Source organism: Nyctereutes procyonoides, unplaced genomic scaffold (assembly GCF_905146905.1).
Source record: "Nyctereutes procyonoides isolate TBG_1078 unplaced genomic scaffold, NYPRO_anot_genome, whole genome shotgun sequence".
Taxonomy (NCBI): domain Eukaryota; kingdom Metazoa; phylum Chordata; class Mammalia; order Carnivora; family Canidae; genus Nyctereutes; species Nyctereutes procyonoides.
This window is the reverse complement of record NW_026575047.1, coordinates 46,015,001-46,040,494: the sequence shown is the minus strand read 5'-3', so window position 1 is coordinate 46,040,494 and position 25,494 is coordinate 46,015,001. Positions and strand designations below refer to the sequence as shown.

The 25,494-nt window shown below is 42.3% G+C and overlaps 1 protein-coding gene across 5 annotated transcripts in view; it reads right to left on the bottom strand.

The window, feature by feature from the left end:
• Window positions 1-20,061, bottom strand: part of MCTP2 (multiple C2 and transmembrane domain containing 2) — a 241,253-nt gene extending 221,192 nt beyond the window's left edge. For 2 of the 5 annotated variants that reach the window (XM_055326553.1, XM_055326557.1), the window contains exon 1: window positions 18,815-18,958. The gene's annotated coding sequence lies outside the window, so the exon portion shown is untranslated. Of the gene's footprint in view, window positions 1-13,346; window positions 13,388-14,130; window positions 14,206-18,814; window positions 18,959-19,691 lie in introns of those variants that run through there. The other 3 variants (XM_055326554.1, XM_055326556.1, XM_055326555.1) reach the window with 3 other exon arrangements.
• Window positions 20,062-25,494: the final 5,433 nt, after the last annotated feature.

Here is a 25,494-nt window from a genome sequence, read left to right as displayed (position 1 = left end):
ATCCAAACCCTATGAAGAAAACTACTCCATCATCAAGGTATTCAAAGTTTTCTATCATGTCACCTACTATGGCTCCAACCTCCTTGTCCATGCACGTGCAATCTTGATTTATATAGTTTAAAATCTGAACCACTGAAGGTGAAAGTAAACAGTGTGCTCCAGAGCATAAAAAGCCACGTTAAAAGCAGATGTTCATTTCAGTCCACCACTGAATTAGAATATCACCAGATTTTTTTTTAAGCTGGTAAGAAAACCTTCTTTTTCCATCTTTGGACTTTAGTGGTTATAACTGCATGAATATTACAATAGAATTAAATATATAACATGAAAAGACAAGGGACTATCAGACTTCTCATATTCTTTTATGAATTAAAAAAAATGGAGTGCAATGGAAATGAAGGTATGTGTTTTTCCCTCCTAGGCATTAGCTCAAGGAATAAAATACACACTATTCATTCTCCTAAGGCACTCAAAATTCAGTAAGAGAGGAAGATAAAGAAATTCCAACACAAAGTGGTATGATCTATGAGGTGTTAAGAATGAGATGTTAATGGAACAAACAGGAGACTCATCAACCTATCATGGTAAGAATCTGGACCAAGGAAATAGCAATTAGGATGAAGATTAAGGGGTTGATGGAGAAACTGAATTATGTAATCTATTATTGTATGTGTTGGGAGAGTAGCAGTGAGGCAAAAGCAAATATCTAGGGTTTCTTGGGCAGCAAGGAATCCAATAGAACTACCAATTAACACAGGAACATAAGAGCAAAACTTATTTATAGAAGGCAAGATGAGTTCCATGTTGAACATGTGTTCAGCTCAAACACTGATAAATTACCAAAATTGAGACAGACTACAGCCAAACCAGATATTCAGGTTTAGAGTTTAGGAATAAGATCTGGGATAGAAATGAGGAAGACAGGACCAACCCTCCCCTTCCCAAGCAAGTGTGTAAAGTGAAAAGACAACAGGATTAAGGACAGAACTATAGGGATCACACACTTGGGTGGAAGCACAGAAAAAAGGAACTCTTCATGAAAACTAAGGACTAGCCAGAGGGACACAAGACGATCAGGGAGGAAAAGGAATCAGGACCAAGGAAGCTTAGAGCAGAAGAAGTTTCAATGAAGGAGTAAGCAACCAACACAAATACCTCAAAGAAGTGGGCTGAGGAAGGCAGAGGTGAATACAATGTTTTTGGTGACTGGGAGAGCTGAAGAAACCTTGGAGACAGGATCTGGAAGGCAGCAAGTTGGGAAGGCAGGAAACAAAGATATGACAAGCAACAGCCTTTCAGGAGGCTCTGCTGTGAAGAAGAAACAGATACTCCATAAGCATATGCCAGTGAAGATACAATGAATGAATAGTGTCATTTCATTAATATAGGCTAAATTTTAAAAATAAATAAAGATATGTAAAAGCAAACTAAGTAGACATTGTAAATATATAAAATTCAGATTTTCATCATAGATGCCCCATCAAAAATCTCACAATTGAGTTTTCCCTCTAAGTTACAGTTTTCATGTCTTATTTGGATGGCAGAGGTCTAATTAACATTTATTAAATAGAACTGAAGGTCAGATGGCTAATTAAGATAGAGATATGGCTAAATCCCCAGTCTTTTAACTCACCAGGTAATTTTCTTTCAATGACAATGCAAAAGGTTGTGTCTTGCACCAGCAGTAAACTTTTTAAAAAGAAGTTATATTCAATACCATTAATCATTAGGAAAATGCAAATCAAAACCACAATAAAATACCACCTCATATCCACTGAGGTGGCTACTATTAAGAAAAACAGAGGGTGCCTGGGTGGCTCAGTTGGTTAAGTGCCCAACTCTCGATTTTGACTCAGGTCATGTTCTTGGGGTTGTAAGACCCAGCCCAGTGTCAGGCTCCACACTCAGTGAGGAGTCTCCTTGAGATTCTCTTTGCCCCTCCCCCCCAACTCATTTTCTCAAATAAATAAATAAATAAATAAATAAATACAATCTTAAGAAAATCAGAATATAGAAAGTGTTGGTGGGATCTAGAGAAACTGGAATCCTTATGTGCTGTTAGTGGGAATATAAAATGGCGCAGCCTCTAGAGAATAAATAGGATAATGGCTCCTCAAAAAAATTAAACATAGGATAACCATATGTTTCATCAATTCTACTTCTGTATATATACTCAAAAAGTGAAAGCTGGGAATTGAAGAGCTATTTGTACACCCATATTCATAGCAGCATGATTTACAATAGCCAAGGATGCAAGCAACCCTGCCTCTCACTCTATAAATACTCGACATCAATTCACATTTATTAACCCAACAGAGACAGCTTTTTTCCCAGAATGGATAATTTTTGTACCAAAGTTGTTGAGCTGTCAATTGTGCTACCTTGGTCCCGTCACGTTGGATTCTATAAATAGGCTTAAAAATCAAAATGTATTATTTTGAGCCACTTTTCTCTTAACTTTATGACTGTTTGCTGAGTGAGTTCACCTTATAGAGTTAATGCCAACTAAGACATCTGGGTTACAAAGATCCTCACTGAGCTAATATAAGGAAAAACATACAACTGTCAGTCCCTCATTGTAAAGAAAAATTCACTAGATAAATTTGTTTTCAGGCTTATTCCATGGTGTTAGTTCTTTGGAGAGCCCAGTGATTTAAGGTTGTCACCTTAATGTGTTTTTAGATATGGGGTATATTAAAGAAAATCCATACTAAAATATATGGTTCACAGGCTTCTTAAAAAAAAAAAAGATTTATCTATCTATTTATTAATGATAGACATAGAGAGATAGGGAGAGGCAGAGACACAGGAGGAGGGAGAAGCAGGCTCCATGCCGGGAGCCCTATGTGGGACTCGATCCCGGGACTCCAGGATCACACCCTGGGCCAAAGGCAGGTGCTAAATCGCTGAGCCACCCAGGGATCCCCGGTTCACAGGCTTCTATGCTAACTCCCAATACATACTCACCATGTGAAATTTTAAATTATTCCATGATCACAGGTGAAGAATAGACAGTTTTTGCACAGTTGCAGAGGATGACAACTAGAGGTTAACATAAAATGTCAACATACAAGCTTAGAAAATTTTGTAGAGGGATCTCTGGGTGGCGCAGCGGTTTGGCGCCTGCCTTTGGCCCAGGGCGCGATCCTGGAGACCCAGGATCGAATCCCACGTCGGGCTCCCGGTGCATGGAGCCTGCTTCTCCCTCTGCCTATGTCTCTGCCTCTCTCTCTCTCTCTCTGTGACTATCAGAAATAAATAAAAAATTAAAAAAAGTTTAAAAAAAAAAAAAAGAAAATTTTGTAGAAATATACACACATGTAGACAGAATGAACCACTAATCTTCAATAATGCAGCCATTAAAATTTATTTCTCTGATGCTATGTAGCCACCTGGAAAATGATTCAGAATTTTAAATGGAAGACATACAAACTAAAAAATTATACCTAGGCTATATTTACAGCACTATATAATGATGTAAAAGCATGAGCTGCTCTGGTAGAAACATGGAAAAATGTTAATGCCTAGTTTTTACAAAGCAGAAGATATTTGTTTTTTTTTAATTTTAAAAATTGTATCCCCTTTAGTATTGACAATGTCATTTTGTATAATGAATACACAGGAAAATAAAAGTGATCTATGCATTGGTATTTTGTATATATGTGTGTGTGCATTCCTCGAACAGAAAGGAAAAGTTCAATCCAAACTCATCTTGGATGACAACCACATTTCTGATGGCCAGCTCAGATCAATGGCCTAAAGAGTGATTATGGCAAATGATTCTGAGGCTCAATGGGAAACATGATGTCATCAGCATGAGAATCTGCCCCGAGCTTCAGGAAAGGGAGCGGTGGCTCTAGGCCAGTGAATTACCATCTCTGTGTAGCCACTAATATCAGAAACATAGATCCTGCCTAAGGACTAAGAGTATTCTACAATTTTCCTTAAAACAATCAACCTGAAAGACCTTGACAACTTAAACATGATATAGCTAATTAGTTCTAGTCCAACAGCCAAGATACAGGAGTCCAAGTATACAGGTTTAGAATTAATATTCTAGAAATAAATTCCCTTTTTTTCAAATATTTTATTTATTTATTCATGAGAGACACAGAGAGAGAGAGAGAGCGGCAGAGACATAAGCAGAGGGAGCAGGCTCCATGCAGGGAGCCCGATGTCAGACTCGATCCCAGGACTCCAGGATCACACCTTGAGCCAAAGGTAGATGCTCAACCACTGAGCCACCCAGGTGTCCCTAGAAATAAATTCTTAAAATGAATGTAGTCACTTCATTCACCTGATGCAAATGTGTCCGAGAATTACAACACTTATTTAATCTGATCTGTTAGTCGGTTGTTATAATTCTTATTTATTGGCAATTAAAGGTTTTCATGTTTACTGTCTCCATACAGAACAGAAACTTCCAGAGGGAAAACAACCTGTATAAATATCTATCTACACAAGTGTTTGAATAGCATACAGGTTTAATACGTTGTTTGGTAAATTTCTGTTTTCCTATAAAGTTGTAATTGTGTATTATGATTATTTTCTACTCTGCAGGACCAAATAATATTGTCCTGTACTTAGTCAACAAATACAGAGAAGCAACTCAAGTCACTATGGCAGCAGGGTCTACAATGCTAAATGAGTTTCCACTTCGCAAAGCCTCACTGGCTGCTCTGATTCATTTTCTATAAATACTCAATACAATTCAAGCTTCCTAATTGACAGAAAAAGGCTAAAAATAATCCACAGTTGAAAAGAGAAAAGCTGAATGAAGAGGAAGCGCTTATTTCTAGCAGGTGTCTTGACACAAGTGAGAATAAGACAGTGTGTCATGTACAGAAAGCTACAAGTGTCCTGTAAAATCACATATGCTTTAGCCAAGAAAGGAAAGTTAAAGCAAGCCTGGCCACAGCTCTGGGCTCACTGGAACCTGCCAGTGTAATCAGCAATTGAAAACAGAAGGAGCTCTTGCCGGATGCAAAGTTTTTGTTGACTTGGGTTTGCGTACAAGAAAGAAGGCTCAAAAAAGAAAAAAAAAAAAAAGGAAAGAAGGCTCACTGAACCCACAGTGAGGACCTCACCCGGTGAGGCCATCCTTTCCGTGATGTTCAGTCCTACCAGGTCTGACAGTAACAATTGCAGTAAGGAGAAAGGAGCAGCCCCCTTTTCCAGGGGAAAAATGGGTGCAGCAAACATTTGGGTGAAAAGTCTAGGGATTTTGTTTTGTTGGTTCAGTCCTGTTAGTGATATAATCTGTTCTCCCTACAGATCAAACACGTAGCTCTCTTAGGTCTAGATCAAGCATCACCTCCTTTGGAAGCCTTACCTTATTTTTACTTTTAATTTTTTTAGAGAAAGAAAGAGTGTGTGTGAGTGCAGGGCTAGGAAGGGATAGAAGGAGGGGGAAAGAGTGACTTAAGCAGGCCCCAAGGCCAGCTGGGACCTTGATTTCACAACCCTGAGCTCATGATCTGAGCCAAAATCAAAAGTCGGACACTTAACTGACTAAGCCACCTATGTGCCCTGAATGTCTTACCTTAACTCTAATCCTAACCCTCACTTTCACCCTGACCTTGACCCTTTGGTATGAAACTGCACTTGCGCACCATTATCTCTCTCCACACCTGACCTTCATCATGGCCTTCATGATCAAAATTGTCTCACCAGTTGGTTTATTTGGTCTCCCCCATCCACCCTCTCCCCCACAATAATTAACTCCTCTGAAGAGATGAGAGTGTGTTTGCCTAGTTCACCCCTGCATTGTTAGCACCTAGGACAGTACCTGGCACACAGCAGCTAAGTTTTAATGAAATGAATGAATGAACTCATTCAGAGGGCAAATTCTCCCTACCACTATCATGACTGAATATTTATCAGAACTCCCATACCTGAACAGAGGCCAGTATATCCCACCAACCTAAAAAGTTTCACAATCGTTAAGCTTTTCAATAAATGTTTCATTATTAAATAAATAATGTTGGGTAATATATTTCTTGCTCTGTCATAAGGTGTGTGAGCAGCTTCATGTGCCAGCTATAGAGCAGTACATCAGAAATAACAGCCAAGTTCAAAGAGGGTGTTGCCTGTGTTCTCCTCTAGGATTTTAATTGATTCTTGTCTCACATTTAGATCTTTCATCCATTTTGAGTTTATCTTTGGGTGTAACATGCTTCTGAGGATGGAGTACATTTTATCTGTCTGTGAATCCCATCTGGATTTCCCCAATCATTTCATAAATGGAATGATCTACTTTTCTTATCACCTTTACAAAATCACAGTCAACAAATTGCCAACAAAGCCTCTGAACTCCAGCAAAGAAAGAAGCCCATAGAACCAATCTCTAAACTATCTACCAAGGGCTGACAGGCCCTCAAACTGAGCATGCCTGCAAGTCTACAAGGCCAGCCATGGTTCTCTCCTCACATCAACATTTGGATTTCAGTAAGCTGAGATCTTTTTTTTGGTCTTGAGACAGCTGGTGTCCCCAACAGGAGAAAAGGCAACAGGTGAGATCTCCAAGACACATGCCTGATGAACTGATTGACATACACTCACTCACCTCTGAACTAATCCAAATATCTGAAGCAAATATGGGAAACTGCCACAGATGAATGAAAACGAGTTATATGCACACCCAACCAAGGCTTTCCTTGCCTGTGGGTTAAGAAGGTTTTTAAAACATAGATTAAAGAGTATTTCCTACACTCTTGTGCAGTATGGTTTATTTGAAGACTATATTTCTCAACCTGTTAGTGATGCATTAAAGTGACTTTTACCCAGATCATTGAACTTTTTGTCTCAATATCCAAAGGGGTTACTCTCTATCAGAAAGTAGTCAGTGCACATTAGTATTTATGTGGCATTCTATTACAGCCGCATCTCTCAAATGAAAAGGTAAAGAACACTATTATCAATATTAAAACCATCTATCTTTTAAAAAGGTTATATTGATTTTCCCCCTTGCTTCTCGGATTCCATCAATGCCAGTGTCAGCTCGATGAAGTGGACACTATCCTATGACAGCTTCAATTGATAATTCCCCAATGAACTTTCCCAATGTTCTATAGTCTCTCATGACGTGCACTTTGCAACTCATTTCATAGAATATCAGCTAGAAAAAGGCTTGGAGCAATCATGAAACATACAGAACAAATCTCCCCACTGAGTTAAAATGCTGCGAATGAGTTTTTAAATATGATACAATTGTTAGATTCTATTAGGACCTGTGAACATGACATAGCATAGTTCTTTAAAGCTAAAATGAACCTCCTGCCATCAATGTTGACCAAAAAAAAAAAAAAAACAGCAGCAGCAGCTACATGGGGTGTCAGGCACAAAACTTTAGGTATGCTGTCCTTTAATCCTTATAACCTGATAATGCAGATACTATTAGAAGCCTCATTTCACTGATGGGCAAACTGATGCATAGCTTAAACTACCTGCCCAATGTCACACAGTTAATATGCTACACAGCTACATGCAGGCCTAGTAACTCAACTGTAAGTTCCTGTTCTTTTGTGTCATTTTGTCCCTCAGTCTCCATCACCTAACTTCCCACTCATGGTCTCCGTTCCTAAAAGGGGCAGCATTATAAAGAGTCTGTCAGCAAAATTAGAGGAGGTCATGCAGTGTGAGAGGAACAGACATCAATAGTGCCCATCTTGGGGCACCTGGGTGGCTCAGTTGGGGAAGCATCCAATTCTTGGTTTCGGCTCAGGTCATGGTCTCAGGCTCATGGGATCAAGTACCTCACGGGGCTCCTACTTGAGCAAGGAGTCTGTTTGAGATCTGTCCCCTGCTCTTGCTTGTGCACATTCTCTAAGCATAAACAAAATCTTTAACAATAAAAACAAAATATAGTCCTAGTCTCTCCCCACTGACCTCTATAAGACCTGAGAGTCACTTACTCCCCATCCTTCCAGACTCAAGTCACATTTTCCCTCTACTTCTCAGACCAAACGGAACTTCCCTGCCTTTAAAACTCTCTGCTCCCAAAAGGGTGCCCTGAATCATCTTTTCAGAAGATCTACCTTGACTCTCCATGGAGACATGCTTTCTGAAAGCAGAAACCACTTTTGTTTTCTCTATTGTTCCATTTAAACACTAAATCCTTAGCTAATCGATACTTTTTTTTTTCACTTCTCTTTTTTAGCAATCAGAAATGTAGGCTGTGAACCCAATGAAGCCATTAGGTGTCACCTTCCAAAGTCAACCTTCTAAGGTATTAATCTGTCCATACACATTTTGGAAACATTGTCTGGTTTCCCCAAGGAGTAACTGGGCTTTCATCAAATTATACTATAATCACCAAGAAAATGCTAAATCCAGCACACAATCAATGTGTGCATGTCCAATATCAGCTTTCTAACATCAAGACTTACTTAAAAATGCAAAGGGGAAAAACACCTTAAAAGCAAAAGTAAAAACCTAAAGTTAAGGAAAAAAAGGACATAGCGTCTCAACTCTAAAAATACGAGCCTCAAGATGGGAAAAGAGGACTGGATTTAGATCTTTTTTTACTGCTCCCTAAAATGTATCTCAAATTATAAAGTATCCAGTATACATACACGAGGCACTCTGCAGGGATTATTGCTAAGATTCACAGCACCCCTAGGTAAGTATTTGCAAACTCCATTTTACAAATGAGAAACCAGAGCTTTGGAGACATTGAAGTCCTGAAAATAGCAGAGCTGATATTTGAACCCAGGGTTTGTCTGAGTCCAAAATTGGGGCTCTTCTCAGTAACTGAGTCATGGTGAGTCAAGGGAACCACATGTGAGTCTCTATCATTGTCTTACTGGAGTAGAAGTTTCTTAAGTGATCCCATTCCATGCCTACCTCATCCGCAGTGGCCTCCAGGAGGGCTTACTGAATGGAAAGAAACACCTGGACACCTTCCTCTCTAATCATTTCAAGTAGCATGCACCAGAGTACTAGTTCCCCTGATCGCAAATGGAGAAGACGTTTGGCTGATAAAATCTAAAAATAAATACCAAGACTTTTTTAAAGTTTTGACAAGTTAAATTCAAAGCATTTTCAATATTCTCATGTCCAAGGATGAGTCTGTTTAAATGACATTTTAAAGACAACAGAAAAAGGTCTGTTATCCCTGCATCCAATTAACCCTGGCAATATTTTTTCAAGGTAAGCCTTTAGGAAGTCGTAATTGTGCAGAGAGGCACACGATGAAAAGTGACTCAGCCCAGACTAGATAACTCCATAAGGGAACTACTAGTAAGTTCCTGGTGCTTATTAACAGAAAAAAATACATATTCATATATGAGCACATAGTATGAATATATGTGTGTATGTAAAAGCAGTTTTGCTCTATACTACTCCATTAATGCTTTCTCAATTTTAAAAGCAGCCATAAAACCAATCACTTATAAGCACTAAAACAGCTCTAACCCACAGCCACTAGCAAAAAAAAACAACAATAGAACAACAAAAAATGTCATAGCCAGGGGCTGGTTTCCAATCTGGCTAGATTCAGGATGTTACTTCAAACCAGAGACACTACCAAAATTATATCAACAAGACATCCAGAATTGCTCAGCCAAGTTTACATTTAAAAAATAGTTTAACAACAATAACACTCATCCTTTATTGCATATCATGAAACAGACTGACTTCCTTTTTTTGAAAAAAAAAAAAAGATGTATTTATTTGAGAAAGGGAGAGTATGAAGAGGTTGTGGGGCAGAGGGAGAGAATCTGAAGAGAATCTGAAACAGACTTCCTGCTAACCAGGGAGCCCCACAGGGAGCTCAGTCTTACCACCCTGAGATCATGACCTGAGCTGAAACCACGAGTCAGACACTTAACTGATTGAGCCACCTAGGCACCCCTTAAATAACCTAACTTCTAATCGAAATGAATACAGACAACACTAATGGGTGCTCTACAAAAAGGCACATGAGACTGTGATGGGTGGGGCATAAGGACAGGTGCTGAGTGTATCCTGCTGGATATCCATGAGGACACTTTGGTTATATCCTGCTGTTTCCCATGGCCACCACATCAGCTTCAACAGAAAGGTAAAATACAGTCCTAGAGGAAGCGGAATGATAGAGCTTGAAATATGTATTCTCAATTTCCTTCCATGTTCTAAAAGAACATAGGCTGTCAATCTAGATTAAAGCTTCCTAAGAGGTAACTCAGAAATCAGAAGTAACTCTAGCTTCTCCAAGACCACAACAACCAGAATATCAACCCTATCTATATACCATGGACCCTTAAAAGATCTCATTTGGGCTTAGTAGTTTTAAATGAATGAATAGCAAAAAATAAGTGATTAATTTTTTAAAAAGCCCCTAGATCCAAACAACAGCACCACAAGAATTTTATGTGGGTTTTAAAAGGGTAACATCTGTATATCTTTAAAAGCTGACATTAATTTAAAAAAAAAACATAAAAAAACACAATGTTGTTCTCATGGAGTTGTTCTCACCAGGAATTAACCATGGTGTTTACATTTAAGTGACTGCTTTGCTTTGCTACACAAATTTATTTATCAATTATATTTAAGGCATCACTTGGGTCAGATGAGAGAGAGAGACCTTTTCAGAGCATCTAGCTTCATGTATTCACAATCAGGAAATTGTCTAATGTGGTATATTTATCAAGATCCTGCCAAATCCATCTGCAGAACAAGGTTTAGCAGGATTCCAAAGTTTTATCGATGTGGCATTTAAAGCAGCCTCTGTGGTGAAGTGTTTCAACTCTGCATTCAGCCTGAGAATGCACAGAGTAGCAGCTTCCAAATCCATGATACAGAGAAATATCAGGCATCTTAGTTGTCATGAGTTTTGGAGACTCCTTAGTTTTGGGGTTAAAAAACTTCACCAGAAAATAAGTCAGAATGGAATGGTTAAAATAGTCCAGGCTTGGGATGAAACAGTAGAGGAAAGAAAAAAAATAAAATTCCAATCAACTCGGCGACCCTGTACAACTTACATGGCTTCTCTGGGTGTCAGTGTTCTCATCTATAAAACAGGGATGACTCCTAACTAGCATAGTTCCTAAGAATAAGAGATGCTCCCACCTGGTAGAAGGTCAGCGATGCCAGGTAGCTGGCACATGAAAAACACACCTCCTAAGTCCACAAGTCCTATGAACCAGGGGAAACAAAAATTTTCTTTTACCAAAATTAAAAACATCGTCAATGAAAAGGCACACATTGGCAATGAAGACAGAAACTAATCAATTATTGATTTACAGTCTTGAGCTCACAGTGATAAAGGCATAAAATTGGCACAAAAGCTGAAAGTTGGAAAGAAAGTAGTTAACAAAGCAAACTAAATACCAATCTGTTATTAATGACCAGGGCAGCACCTACTTGTTCAAACTTTGCTTTTTAATCACATAAATAGTTCATGATGTTTAGAAACAATTTATCATGTACCTTCTCAGTCCTGTCCTGTTTTGTGGTTCAAATATTAACAAAGGAACCTTCCTGAGAACCCTCTTTCTCATTCCTTGCTAAAGCAAAATGTCTCTATGCCAGCTCAAACAGATTTAAGAGAAAGAAACGTCAGAGAAATCCTGCCTGTTTAGACAGGCCTAAAGTGCTGAAAGCAATTTCCGCCAAAGATTCCTTACAATATCCAAAAACACTGAACTATATGGGAACAAAGTGCATGACAACCATACAGCGAGGAAGGAAGTTAGGTGACACAGGGGTGCCTGGATGTCTCAAGTCATGATCTCCGGTCCTGGGATCAAGTCCCACATGCGGCTCCCTGTTCAGCGGGGAGTCTGCTTTTCCCTCTCCCTCTGTCCCTCCCCTCTGCTCATGCTCACTCGCTCTCTCTTCCAATCTCAAATTTAAAAAAGAAAAAAAAATCTTAAAAAAAAGGGAGAGTGACACGAAGACTTGAAAAGATGGGAGACAGTTCAGTATAGGGTCTCTTCCAGCTACCAACAAGAATTCTTGCTCAAGTGAAGCATGTCACTATGAGACAAACAGCGACAGACACATTGACCAGACAGACTGACCAGGTGAAGGGAAGCAAGCCCTCAGCACCTCAGCTCCCAGCTTATTCATGAGGGAGCAACAGGTGGTAGAACTGATCCCTAAGGCCATTTTCAGACTAGCAGCCTATATATGCAGTGATTATTTTACATTATGCAAGACGGTTGGAGTAATGATGTTGGTTACTGTGGCTTAGAAATAGTGTCCTTTTCTGATATATGAAGTTTGCAAACTGAACGCCCACATCTTTCACAATGCTAAAAGTAGGCCCCTCCCACCACCCCCCAAAATACAAATTATTACATACCACCACAATCATTACTTTTGTTTGTTTCTGGTCTCATTTGGGTTTTGTATTATTTTTGTATCATCACCTCAGTTGCCTCTTAGCTCTGAAAGTGGTGACAGGCACACAGACAAGTTTAATACTTTCTCTTCTACGTTTCCTGACGAGGTCACAGCCTCTCGTAAAGATGTCTGCCTCTGAACAAAGTTGATCATGAACTTCCAGTTCCTCAAAAGCACCCATCCATCAACTTCTGAAAACCACCTCTGTGTTCTTTCCAAACGTTGTTCCAGGCCTGAGGCCCTGCCCAGAGAGATCTCTGCCCACTCCTGGCTAACTCCAGCTGACCATTCCTGCCCAGTGCAGGCAGCCCTGGCTCTGGAGGCTTCCCCAAGGCACCCGGTGCCTTACCCTTAGCAAACAGCACACCCTCTGTTGACACTAGTTAAGTTGTCCAACTTTCCATCTTAGCTGTAAGCTCTTTGGGGCCAGGGAACTATCTGCCTGATTCACAGCAAAACCTCTAGCATATACTCTGCCTAATACATGCCCCATTAATGGCTTTTAGATAAAAGAACACATATTTATTTCAACCACTTCATAACACGTGTTTTAAACAAGCCTTTAGCTCAACTCTTAGCACCTAAGGAAACCTAATATCCTGTATGAAAATTAATCTTGTAATATTAGTATCAGCTGCATCTACAAAATAGTGCTGGCTGATCTGTATGACCTATAGAATGACCCGGTTAATTTATATATTTGTGTGTGTGTGTGTGTGTGTGTGTGTGTGTGTGTGTGTGACTGATTAAGGGGATAGATGACAAGCATTTCACCCTATGATAATTACATGGGTTCAAAATCTACAAACAAACTTCCAACAAGCTCCCTGTCACTGTCTTGCTCTGGCCAGCCTTGTTTGCTATGCCACAATGTCGCCCTCCTCCCAAGGCCCAGATCTCAAGCAATCAAGCACACACAAGGCCAGAGTGAGCAGAGAACTTATCTCCACCCTCTCAAGAATGAATGGAAGTAAGCCTTCTTCACCTTTCACAGCAAAGGAACTGGAATTTGCACCTACCCTACCGACGCCAGGAGAAATGTCCACACCACATTTCCTTGGTGACCTGCTTCTGGCTTCTACCCTCTCCTTAGAAGATAGCATTATTCAGTTGTTGATATTACTCAATCCATTGAATTATTCAGTTGTACTATCTGCTGCATTATTCAATGCACCCAGATCTCTACCTTGGAGTCATCCAGACATTTCAAACTCACGATGTTCATAAAACTCATTAGTATTCTTTGAAAACAATCGAGTCCTGACTTGCAGTGCTGGCACCACCCTGGGGCCCAAGGCACAAACCTCAGCCCCAATGCACCGGCTCTCCTATCATCCCTGTCCACCTTGTCACTTCTGCAATCTCCCAGAAATCTCTCACACCCTTACACACCTCTGCTTCCCTATTACCTGAGCCAAGTCCTATAACCATTCTCCTGAGCTAAGATAACTTCATAACTCTTTCCCTGCTGACTCACTACAGGAATTAGGGTGTCTGACACCATTCAGTCATAGCACTGCAGAACAAGATTTTTCCTTACTAGTCTGTAGGGATCATATCTATCTGGCCACCACTATACCTTCTGGTGCCTGACATTAACCCTCGGCGCAACGAGGCAGGCAACCGATGACCATGTGAATGAATGAATGCATGGCTAAGATAGCTGGCACTCTCAGAATTAAATTCTGCTGCCTGCCCTAAACTCAAACTAATGTTCGTCTAAACATCTAACTCCAGAGGAGAAGTGAAGATTCAAGAACCCAAAGGCAAACCATCATTCGACACACTCACACGTATACTCACATCTATAGCCATGTTTTCTTTCCCACGCTTCCTGAAATGATGGAGGTATTCCATGGTGAAATGTGTAGAATTGTGGAGAACAATTATTAAAAAATAAAAAAAACCCACAACTGTGAGAATGCAAAGCTCAGTTCTTCTAGATACCTTCCAGGACATCTTGGACACACACACCATCATCTTCAAGCCCTCTGTGTCCTGGACAGAGAGGGAGCTGGTCTTTAGGAGGCCCCCTTGCTAACACCCAAATGAAACCCACGTTACAAAACACAGCTGCCTTCCACAATCATGGAGAAATCCATGTGACCCTATAATCATGCCAGGGAAGGAGGCAACTTCTATGTTACTCAATTACATATATGCAATCATGTCCATTGCTTATAAAACTTTAGAAATCCACACTCAAACAGAATAACAACATGCTACCTTCCTCATCTGGCAATTTGTCCCTAGAGAAAAGCCTGTTAACCCCAAGTGGTCGGCAAATGACTGTGGTTGTCAAAAAGGGCCATTCTGGGGGTCTCTCAAGTCGCCCTCCAGCCTCTCCTACAAAACCCACACATGACAAGGATGCAGATGAAAACTTGCCCAGGCAGAAAGAGCGGGAAGTTGCCAGAATCCTTACTCAAAGGCTTTTCCAGTTGCGTGCCCTAGAACAAAACCCTGGTCTCTCTGGACCTCAGTTTTCTCACATTAAATGGAAGTGACAACAGCCCTGCATTGTGGGGTTCCATTTGTGATTAAAAGAGTGCCCCCTTTTTTTTAAGATTTATATATTTATTTATTTATTTATTTATTCATGAGAGACACAGAGAGGCAGAGATACAGGCCGAGGGAGAAGCAGGCTCCCTGCAGGGAGCCCGATGCAGGACTCGATCCCAGGACCCTGAGATCAGGACCTGAGCCGAAGGCAGACGCTCAACCAGTGAGCCACCCAGGTGTCTCCAAGAGTGCCTATTGCTTAGCACAACATCTGAGTACAATCTGAGTGCTCAAAAAATATCAGTGATCATGATACTCATATCACAGTCATAATATATTAGCATTAGTACGAATCCTGCTCCCCTCTTAGCATTGCCACAGGGGATTCTAGGCCCTACCGGTTCTCTGAAAAATGAAGAGCAGCGGTTCTCAAACTTTAGTACACATGGCAATCGGCAGGAGGGCTTCTTAAAATGCAGACGGTTCTGCTCCAGACACAGAGCTTCTGATTCAGAGTGTCTGGGATGAGGGCTGAGAACCTGCATTTCTAACAAGTTAAAACCAGCTGTGTGGATTCAGCTGGTCTGGAAGAAGCACAGACTAAGGGCCCTCACTGCATCCCTGGAGGAGATTGTGTGTGGGTCCAAACCTCTGCTTTCTAGAGCCCTCCACATGCCTAGAAGGCCCTCCCTGAATTCTTACATCTTGGTTACTCCATCAATAATTCCAAACTCAGCCCAAGCAATCAGGAGCTCTCCAGGCTCCAGGCCAGCACCTAGGACACCATTGTGCCATCACAAAATCAGCTCCATGAGGCTAGGAGCTCCGTGGCAAATAGGACCTCCCTATAGTCAGTGCCCGGGACATAGAAAACCCTCCATGGGGACGCCTGGGTGGCTCGGTGATTAGGTGTCTGCCTTTGGCTCAGGGCGTGATCCTGTAGTCCTGGGATTGAGTCCCTCATCAGACTCCCTGCAAGAAGCCTGCTTTTCCCTCTGCCTGTGTCTCTGTCTCTCTCTCTTTCTGTGACTCTCATGAATAAATAATAAAATCTTAGAAAAAGAAAAAGAAAATCCTCCACAAATGATGACTGGGAGAGCCAATAGCTAAAGGCATTCCTGGAGAGCCAAGCAAAGTAAGTTTCCAGAAGCCAGTTCTGGGCCTTCCCCTCAAGACTGCTCACTAGATATGAAATGTTCTGAGTCCCCGATAAGCCTAGTATCCCTCCCACTCCAACCACCAGCCTCTACTCTGCTCAGCGAACCATGAGTTTTTTGCCTCCAATCACAACCTGTCCTCTTACTCTTTGAAGGCTATGAAGCTTCAGCTTCTAGTTTCTCGCTCGCAGAGGCCCGTACAAGTGCTGCAAGCTGCTAGGAGATGCTGAGTGTTCTCAGGGAGAGAGGGTTGCAATCAGGAAGCATTTTTATGTAAGCATTTCTGGTAAACTGCCCAAAAAAGATCTCAGCAGAAAGTGAAAGAAACCTCTAGCAAATGATTATCATTTATTTTTTCCATTCTAAATAAGCATGCACTTTCATCACTAATTTTGCATTATTTTTTTCTTAAAAGGGATCCCCAAATTATTTGCCTTCCAGGTGTCACAAAATCTAGATCTGTCCATTTCACATCTCACACATACCACATTCGCTGGCCCTTTGGCTTTTCTGAAAATTTCTCTAAGTCACCACTCTCAGCCCCTTCATCAGAAAATCTTAACCAAGCCAAGCAGGCTTCTATAAACACATTCTAGGCAGGATTTCAAATACTCTTAGAGGAGTTCAAGGTGTATTGTCGATTTCACTGTCAAATGAAGACAGAGAAGATAAAAATTGTGCCAGACACAACCCACGCAGAATGTATCTTACCTGATCTTCCCAACACAGGCAAAAAGCCTCTCTTCCTCCAAAAAAGACACTTTTTTTTTCAATATCTTAAGATAATTTAATTATGAAACCCTTCAATTCATAATTACTAACAATTATAAGGAAGGGTTTAAGAAAGCAAGTGCTCTCCATGTCAGGAAATATTATTTAAAATTCTAAGGACTATTTTCATTCTCACTCTTCACAGTATGATAATTATAGTTTGATAATCACTTTTGCAGTTTACAGGAATCTAAAGAAGTAATGAGTTGTCATGAATCATTCACTCAAAGGCTAAATTAAGAATATTAGGATTCCTTCCCAAATAAGTGTACTGCAGTACCCTACACTTCTAGAGATAGATATAAGGAAAAATAGATATATCTTTTAAAATAAGTGTCATATACATTCATGCATGATTATAGATTCACACACACATATACAAAGTCCTTTCTAGGCAACAACAGGGGCTTCTATTCATCTGGAAGAAATGGAATCAAGCTGAAATATGTTAAAGGATATGAACAATATGAAAATTAACTGTTACTTCAATGTGTTATACACAAGGCATGTGTACTTACAAAGTTTTACTGATTTATCCCACTTGGACAAACTGGGTCCTTAAAAATAAGTGAAGGAAGACAATAAATTTTATATTTGAAAACAGCTGTTCATCTTCTTGTCCCAGACAAGTTCATCATTTAGCCACACATACAGAATGAAAGCAATACTCATTTTATTCATAACGGTCACTTGTACCGACATGGATTGCTTTACGAATATAAATTTGAATTATTTTTCATTAAATATGCCAGATTTACACTGTATGTCTCACAGCACCATGGAATAGTGAAAAAGCGTGGGTTTTGCACTCAGAAATATCCAGCTTTAGCTCTCAGGTTTACTAATTACCTTGAGCAAACTGCTGGGTTCCTCCCTGTCTGGATTTCTCACCTGTGCACGGGGCATGCCATCTATCTTGTATATTTTATGTAACAAGATAAAGTGCCCAGCATAAAGTGGGTGGTACAGGATGGATTCGTAATAACTTTATTTTAAAGATGATTTTGTAGTCCTAGTCAGTTTGGATGGCAGACTAGGCTAATGAAGGCTACTCTTCAAAGACACGCATTCTCCCTGCATTTAAATGCATTTAACCATAGATTAAAGAGATGCTGCTGTGCCACTGTTCTCTTGGAACACCCACCTGTGGGGAGAACGAGTGCCCTAAATGGCCCCTTTGTATCAACACCTGTGCTCCGGCTCTCGCAGAGGTTCCTCCTTAAAAGGCATACAACAAATATTTATTGAATTGAAATGCTGCTGACCCAAGAGAAAAATGAACGCTAATGTAAATCATAATCCACAGACCTGTTTGCCCATTCAGTGGGTTGGGAAGCAGGTTTTGTAAAGTTCCAAGGTTCACCTGGAAGCCGTTGGGTAACTAACTCTGAGTGGCCCCTGCCAACGTAACCTCCAGTCCACGCTTACCTAAGTGCCTACACGCCGCTGACCCCCTCAGACGTCGCACAGAAGTTCCTTCAGGTATTCTCAGCCCTTTATGGAAACCCAACCATCTCTGAAAGCCATCAGCGCCCCATTTGCTTGACAAATGGACAAATGCGGAAGCAATCGCCTTTCAAGTTCACCACCACTATCACCCCGTATTGGGTTTTGGTGTTTTGGGTTTTGCTTTTTGGGGGTTGTTTTTTTTTTTTTGTTTTTTTTTTTTTTTGTCTTTAATGTGCAGGACTCTCTGTCACCTACACAATCATCCCAAGGCTTTCTGCTCCTGTGCCGCTGCGCCCAGGTCTGCGCGAGGAACCCAAGCTGAACCTCCAGGTCTCCACGAGGGGAGCGCATCACATTCCAAATGCGGGTCTAACTTCTACGGAGGACGTCCCGGCGGTGGCGGTGGCGGTGACTGCACTGCGCCCCAGGACACCAAGGGTGTGTCCCTAAAAGAGCCAAGAATTCCTGGGGCGGGCTGCCAGCCCTCCGTGCGCTCTCCAGGACACCGGGCTCCCGCACACCTCTGTGCATCCCCGAACCCGCGGCTCCCGGGAAGGGGCTTCACCGAATTCCCATCCTGAACCCTCAGGGTCCCCCAAAGTCCTCACCTCGATGGTGAGCAGACGCCCGTCCTGGGGGAGCCGGCGGCGACCCCCGCGCCCCTCCCGCGCGCACCTGCCAGGGGAGCCCGGCGCCGCCCTCACCGGTCCAAGCGTGCGCCCCGCGGGGCTGCCGAGGGTCCGGCGCGCGGCCCTCCCCTGCCGCCCCGCCGCGGCCGCCGCTCGCACGCTCAGGAGCCGCCGGGGCGCGGCGGGGGCGGGGGCGGGGGCGGGGGCGGGGCCGCCGGGCTCCCTCGGGCCGCGCTCCCAGCCCCGCCTCCCGGGGGCGGAGGCGGCCGCGCGTCACCCAAGAGCCGCCTCCCCCTAAGCGCCTTCCGCGGCGGCCGCTGCCCGGCTCCCGAGCCCCTCGTCCGGCTCGGCTCCCGAGAAGAGGACGGTGGAAGACGTGCCCCGGCGGGCTGGCGGGGACTCTGGGAGCCGAGGTCCAAGTGAGCGAGGGGGACAGGTGTGGCTTGCCGGCCGGCGACTGCCGAGAGCTGTGTCTTCGCCGACGCTCGACACTCCACTCGGGGGCGGCCCGTTGTACCGCCGCGCCCTCGGGGTCGGCGGGGAGAGCGCGGCCTGCGTGTTAGCCCCCCAGGCCCCGGCGGGAGGTGCCCGAATCAGGCCCCGCTCTGAACCCGTGCCACGTGCGCGCGATCGCGATCGTGGGTGCAGGCGCCCCCCCCCCCCCCACGCGCTGAGCTCTTCCGTTGCTGGGCCTTGGTTCCTGGTCTGGGAGGATGAGGCCGGATTTCCGTGCCCCGCGCCCCTACTCGCCCTCAGGGACCCTCAGAGATGCCTGGGTCCGATGGCCGGTCCTTGCCTTCCTTTTCCGCCCCCTCCCTCTCCTCTTCCTGCTGTTCCCTTCTCGCACTTTATTTACCCTTGATCTCTGCCTGGTCAGTTGCTTTTACCCTCGATGGAGGAGTGGGTATCTGCTGTGCACTGAGTCCGCCCCGCGAGGCGCCGGGTGGTTTAGGAGGAGATTGTGCAGGGTATGATCCCTGCCTCCCGGGAGGTCAGGACTACACACTCCTCCACCCCCACGAAACAGCAGAAATTAGATACAAGAGTAAGAGCGGCTAACCTGGGTGTGGGACACACCTGGCGGCCTACGGTTGCGGGAGTGGGTGGCCTCTGAGCTGGAGAGTTCAATGGATGTCATTGGTGGTTTAGAGCCTAGGCTCTGGAGGCAGGAAGACCTCACCAAGTCCTGGCTTGGCAACCGATTGTATAAACCCGGGAGTTCGCTTGATGCCTCTGAATTTCCACTTTGCCTTTAATAAATTGAGATTCAAATAATAGCTATCTATCCTATAGATTCTGAGAAATGATTAAATGCTTTTCCTAAAGTACTTACCACGGTATCCAGGACAATGCTCCGCACTTATTAAACGTTGGCTAATGATAATAATGATATGGTAAGAAATGGAGAGGACCAGGAAAAAAAAAAAAAAAACATTTCGAACACATGAGAACTCGGGCAGAGGCAAAGCTGCCACTTTCATGAGAAGAATACTTAGAGTAGCAGCTTTCAGTAAATGAACAAAACCGCTCACTGATTTCTGGATTCAGCATCTAACACGAGACCACATTTAATTTTCACAAACCTGTGAAACAGTTTATAATATCCATGCTTTAAGATGAGGAAAATGAGCCTCAGAACCAAGAAACTGGGGCACCAGGGTGGCTCAGCTGTTGAGCATCTGCCTTTGGCTCAGGCTGTGATCCCAAGATCCTGGGATCAAGTCCCGAAACAGGCTCCCTGCAGGGAGCCTGCTACTCCTTCTGCCTATGTCTCTGCCTCTGTCTCTCTCTGGGTCCCTCATGAATAAAAAAATAAATAAGACCTTTAAAAATAATAAAGAACCATGAAATAACACGGCTGACGATTATGAAACAAGCAGCGTCAAAGCAGAGTCACCTGAGGCCTATGGCAAATTTAGGCTTTTTCCACCGGGGTCTCCCTGCAGGCTGCATTTCTAGCCTTAGAGAAGGAAGGAAACCAGAGGGAAAATAAAAGATACACGAAGGAGGGAAAGATCAGTAAATAGGAGAAATAACAACCGTATCTTGGAAGCCCACTGCCACTTAATACAACAGAATTAAAATAGTAACTGAACCCACACACAAAAAAGCTTTTTACATCCAATTCCCGCCACAGTGGGGTTCCTGTTCTGTGGTTCCTAAAGCTCAACCACAAGTTGAAAAAAAATGACTAACAGCATTTTCAATCATTAAATGCTGCAGAAAGTGAAACATCTAAAGAGACAGAAATCTAAGGTCACACCTCCTCATCTCTCACCACAATCCCTTCCTCTGTAAAGCTTCCTTGAAGGTTTGTGTGTATGTGTGTGTGTTTTACTTGTCCAAATATATCGCCTGTGTCTTTCTAGCATGTTCCATCCAGGAAATAACATCATTGCTTTAACCAACTTAACTTCATTATGTAACCACTAGAAGCACTTAGGACAGCAGCTGGACTCATGTATTTGGCTGGTAAATTTTCAATACGCTGTTTTAACATTGAATTTCTTTCTTTTTTTTTTTTTTAGTTTTTACTTATTTATTCATGAGAGACACAGAGAGAGGCAGAGACACAGACAGAGGGAGAAGCAGGTCCATGCAGGGAGCCCGACGTGGGACTTGATCCCGGGTCCCCAGGATCACGCCCTGTACTGAAGGCGGCGCCAAACCACTAAGCCACCAGGGCTGCCCTAACATTGAATTTCTTGATGTAAATAAGTTTTGGACCGAGTTTATAGACACAGTCCATGCTGTTGGAATTGTTACTTTTTAAATTTTTTATTTTATTTTATTTATTTATGACAGGCACACAGTGAGAGAGAGAGAGAGAGAGAGGCAGAGACACAGGCAGAGGGAGAAGCAGGCTCCATGCACCGGGAGCCCGATGTGGGATTCGATCCCGGGTCTCCAGGATCGCTCCCTGGGCCAAAGGCAGGCGCCAAACCGCTGCGCCACCCAGGGATCCCGGAATTGTTACTTTTTAAAAAAAAAATTAAAATCTCCCCATTTCTCTGTTTTGCCTTCTTAATTCACATGAACATCAAGATACGTAGCCTCTGAAAAAAAACAACTCTATTGTGGATATGATCTTTGAGGTGGGGATTTCTCACTGTCCACATTTAGATTAGAGTGCCTACCTGAGAGTGCCTAACACACTCTCAACTGGCAGAAGACCATTCAGGAAGGTCAAAGCAAGGAAGGGAAAAGCATCTAATTGCTTTTAGATGCTAGACAGCATATGCTTGGCTGCATGGTGATGTAATAATTTCACCTTTCTTTTTCATTTTGAATGGAAGATGTGTCTTCTACAGATCCCATGTGCTCCTTTGCCACCACAGCTGATGCTACCTGTCATATTTCAGAAGTGCTGCGGTGGAGGTATGTTAGCAATGTCACTGTGCCTGTTTGAATGAGCAACAGTAATTTAAATAGGACAAGTTCAGAGTTGCCGAGAATCTCTGCCCATGGAGTTAAAAGAGCTTTTTCTAAAAGAGAGGATCCTGTCTGTAAAAGCACAGAATCTAAAGCCCCAACTCTTCTCTGCTTCTGGGGAATCACAACAGGACTCCTTATACAATTCCACCAGAGCTGGCCATACGGTCAGTCCAGTCCAGCTCAGCTCTATTTGGAGGACTCAGAGCTCATCTTAGGAGTACGAATTCCTTGAATGACTAAGAAAAAGGTTTGCACTATCTGCTAACAGTGACATAAAAGCTTCATACCTAGCATCACTTACATTTTCCTGCGTTGGTGCTTCTTGTCATTTCTGAGGCAAAAGAAAAGCTGAAGTAGAAAAACAATAGAAATAGAAATATCTAGACCTAGACCTTCCAGGAGGTGAAATCTACATCATGGTTAAGGCAAAATGTAATCTACTATCCAAGTGGCAGGTGTTTAGCCTATGCCAGAAGGAAGCATATGCACTTTGCTACGTGGCCTTGAGAAAATGGCATCCCTTTTATTGTTAGTTCAAATCATCTTTGTTTTTGTATTTCTGTTTGGTTTCTTCCTAACATATAATTGTCATGACACTTTATAGAAAACATATCCCCTTTTTATAGTGACAGGTGTAGAGAGACCACACTTGGTGACTCACTCCAGAATTAGTTCTGCCACTTAACTAGCTACATATTTTCCTGCAGTTGGTAAGAAAAGAAAAGGGGGGAAAAACAGTGGTTGGTAAGGTTTCAGTTTCTTTTTTTTTTTTTAAAGACTTTTTTATATATTCATGAGAAACAGAAAGAGGCAGGCTCCATGTAGGGAGCCCGACGTGGGACTCGATCCTTGGACTCCAGGAGCACGCCCTGGGCCGAAGGCAGGCACTGAACTGCTGAGCCATCCAGGGATCCCCAGGTTTCAGTTTCTTAAACAAAGGAGTGGTCCTAACAGAAAAAGAGTCTTACTTTTTAATTACTCAGAGGAAGACTTATTATAAAATCTTTCTTTGAAACCAACCAACACCAGCATTTAATTGTCTTATTAATGATAAGCCTATGTAAGAAATTATTTCAAATACCCAGATGTATTTTTAACAAAGCTAATTAGCTGGAAATGTTCACAAGTAATAAGTTGCTCAAAGTTACATTTTCATATATATTATAGTTTTCAAGGGGGAGAATTTTTATGGCCAAGATGAATATCTGGTAATAGTTGCTTTTAGAAAGTTAAAATTATTGGAGACATAGTAGGGTAAATCTTAGAGCCATAGTCCCCCATTTATCAGATAATTAAAACAGACCCAAATTTACTTTTTCAGGTGAAGCTTATCTTTGCTTCAAGATTACTCCCGCGACACCAACATTTTTATGTCTGGTGATGCAAATTCCATCCAGTGAGCTCATTGCTTAAGCTTTCCCCCAGATTAAATCAGACCAAGAGATCATTTCATACAGTACAGCACTGCTCTGGCCCCACACAGAATCACTTTGTTGGATTGTTCTCTAGTGTACTGTCATTGGCCCTAGTTTGGAGGACTTTAGAATCAGTCTTGAGAAATGGGTTGTTGAATTTGCACTTGGAATGTTGGCCAAGGTAATTGTTCTTAAAATCCTGGTGCTTGGGACTCCTGGGTGGCTCAGCAGTTGAGCATCTGTCTTCAGCTCAGGGCATGATCCCTGGGTCCAGGATGGAGTCTCGCATCAGGCACCTTGCAGAGAGCCTGCTTCTCCCTCTGCTTGTGTCTCTGCCCCTCTCACTGTGTCTCTCATGAATGGATAAATAAAATCTTAAAAAGAAAAAAATCCTGGTTCTTATTTTAAGATGATCCAAGGTAGAAGTTGTCAGTCATCTCCAGAATGCAAACCTAGGCTTTTCCACACACTTAGTTTATTTGCATCCCCTGAATTCTACAAATAGCACCACCCAGTTGGTTTTCCTCTCTAATTTGACTACTAAAAGGCTCAGAGTGGCCTACCTCTGCAGTGATTTTTTTGTACATTGTGTAACAAAGTCATATTTTTTCACCTTTCCTTTGTTAAGTCTGAGATGGAACCAAAGGAATTTTCAGGGCCAGATTATTCGAATAATAATTTTAGATGTACATTCATTGACACATTCGCCTACATAACTTACATAGTTTGAGTAGCTACCATGAGGGCCACAAACAAGGATGCTCACAGGAGCCAGGCTGGTGAAATAAATGTGTGACTAGGTACATCCAAAAAAAATAGAGACTTTCACAAACTGCAGAGGTCAGGCCCACCTAAAGGCATTCAAGTTCATTTATTAACTCTGTGTTGGCCAGGTAATGCAGGTGGCTAGAAGTCACGTAACTGTTCATAACTCCTGACTAAGGATGTGTCAAGCTCCTAGGCAAACACTATGGATCTATATATATAAGATATGATTGCTCCTGCTCATGCCCCTGGGCTCACAGTTTGTTGAAGAGGAAAACCATTGAAACAATTAGCACAATAGCATGTGAGAAGAATGAGAGTCTAGTAGCAGCACCTATAGGGTCCTCCAAGTAAAGTAGAGAGTCAGGTGCAAGAGCCCAGGGAGAAAATACACAGGGAATTAGTAGACACAATGACAGGCCCAAGTGCTGAGAGAGGAGATCCTCACGAGTGAATCTTAGCACACACCACTGCATGGAACACACTCTCAACCGGCAGGAGACCATTCAGGAAATGAAGCAAGACCTGTCTACCAATATTTCCATGATTGTTTACTCAAGTAATCAGAAAAAATAAAATACAGATACGTAGAAAGAAATATTAATACTTTCGTTGAGGGCATTAACAAATTTTGGACTCGAAGTCTCCAGGCTATGTTTGTGAGTGCTGGGATATATAATTTGGATAGGTTTTTATTTATCCAGCCTCTAATTAATGGCTGTAATGATGACCTCCAAAAAAAATACAGAATCACTAATTAGTGGATGGAAAAGTAGTCAGGAAATACATGGGACTTTATTAAGTGCATAAGAATAATATTTTCAAGCTGACTAGGTAAACAATTACCTGCTTTACTGATTTTTTTAGGTCATATTTATAGTGACTATTGTATCGTCCCGAGAAAATCTGGGCCCAAAATAAAGAATAAAATAGTAAGAAATTTGACCTTAACACTAAATGAATTTCTTAAATTCCATTATATATGTGCTCAACTTTTTTTTCTTATTAGGGAACACCTAACTATATTCAAAAATTATACATTCT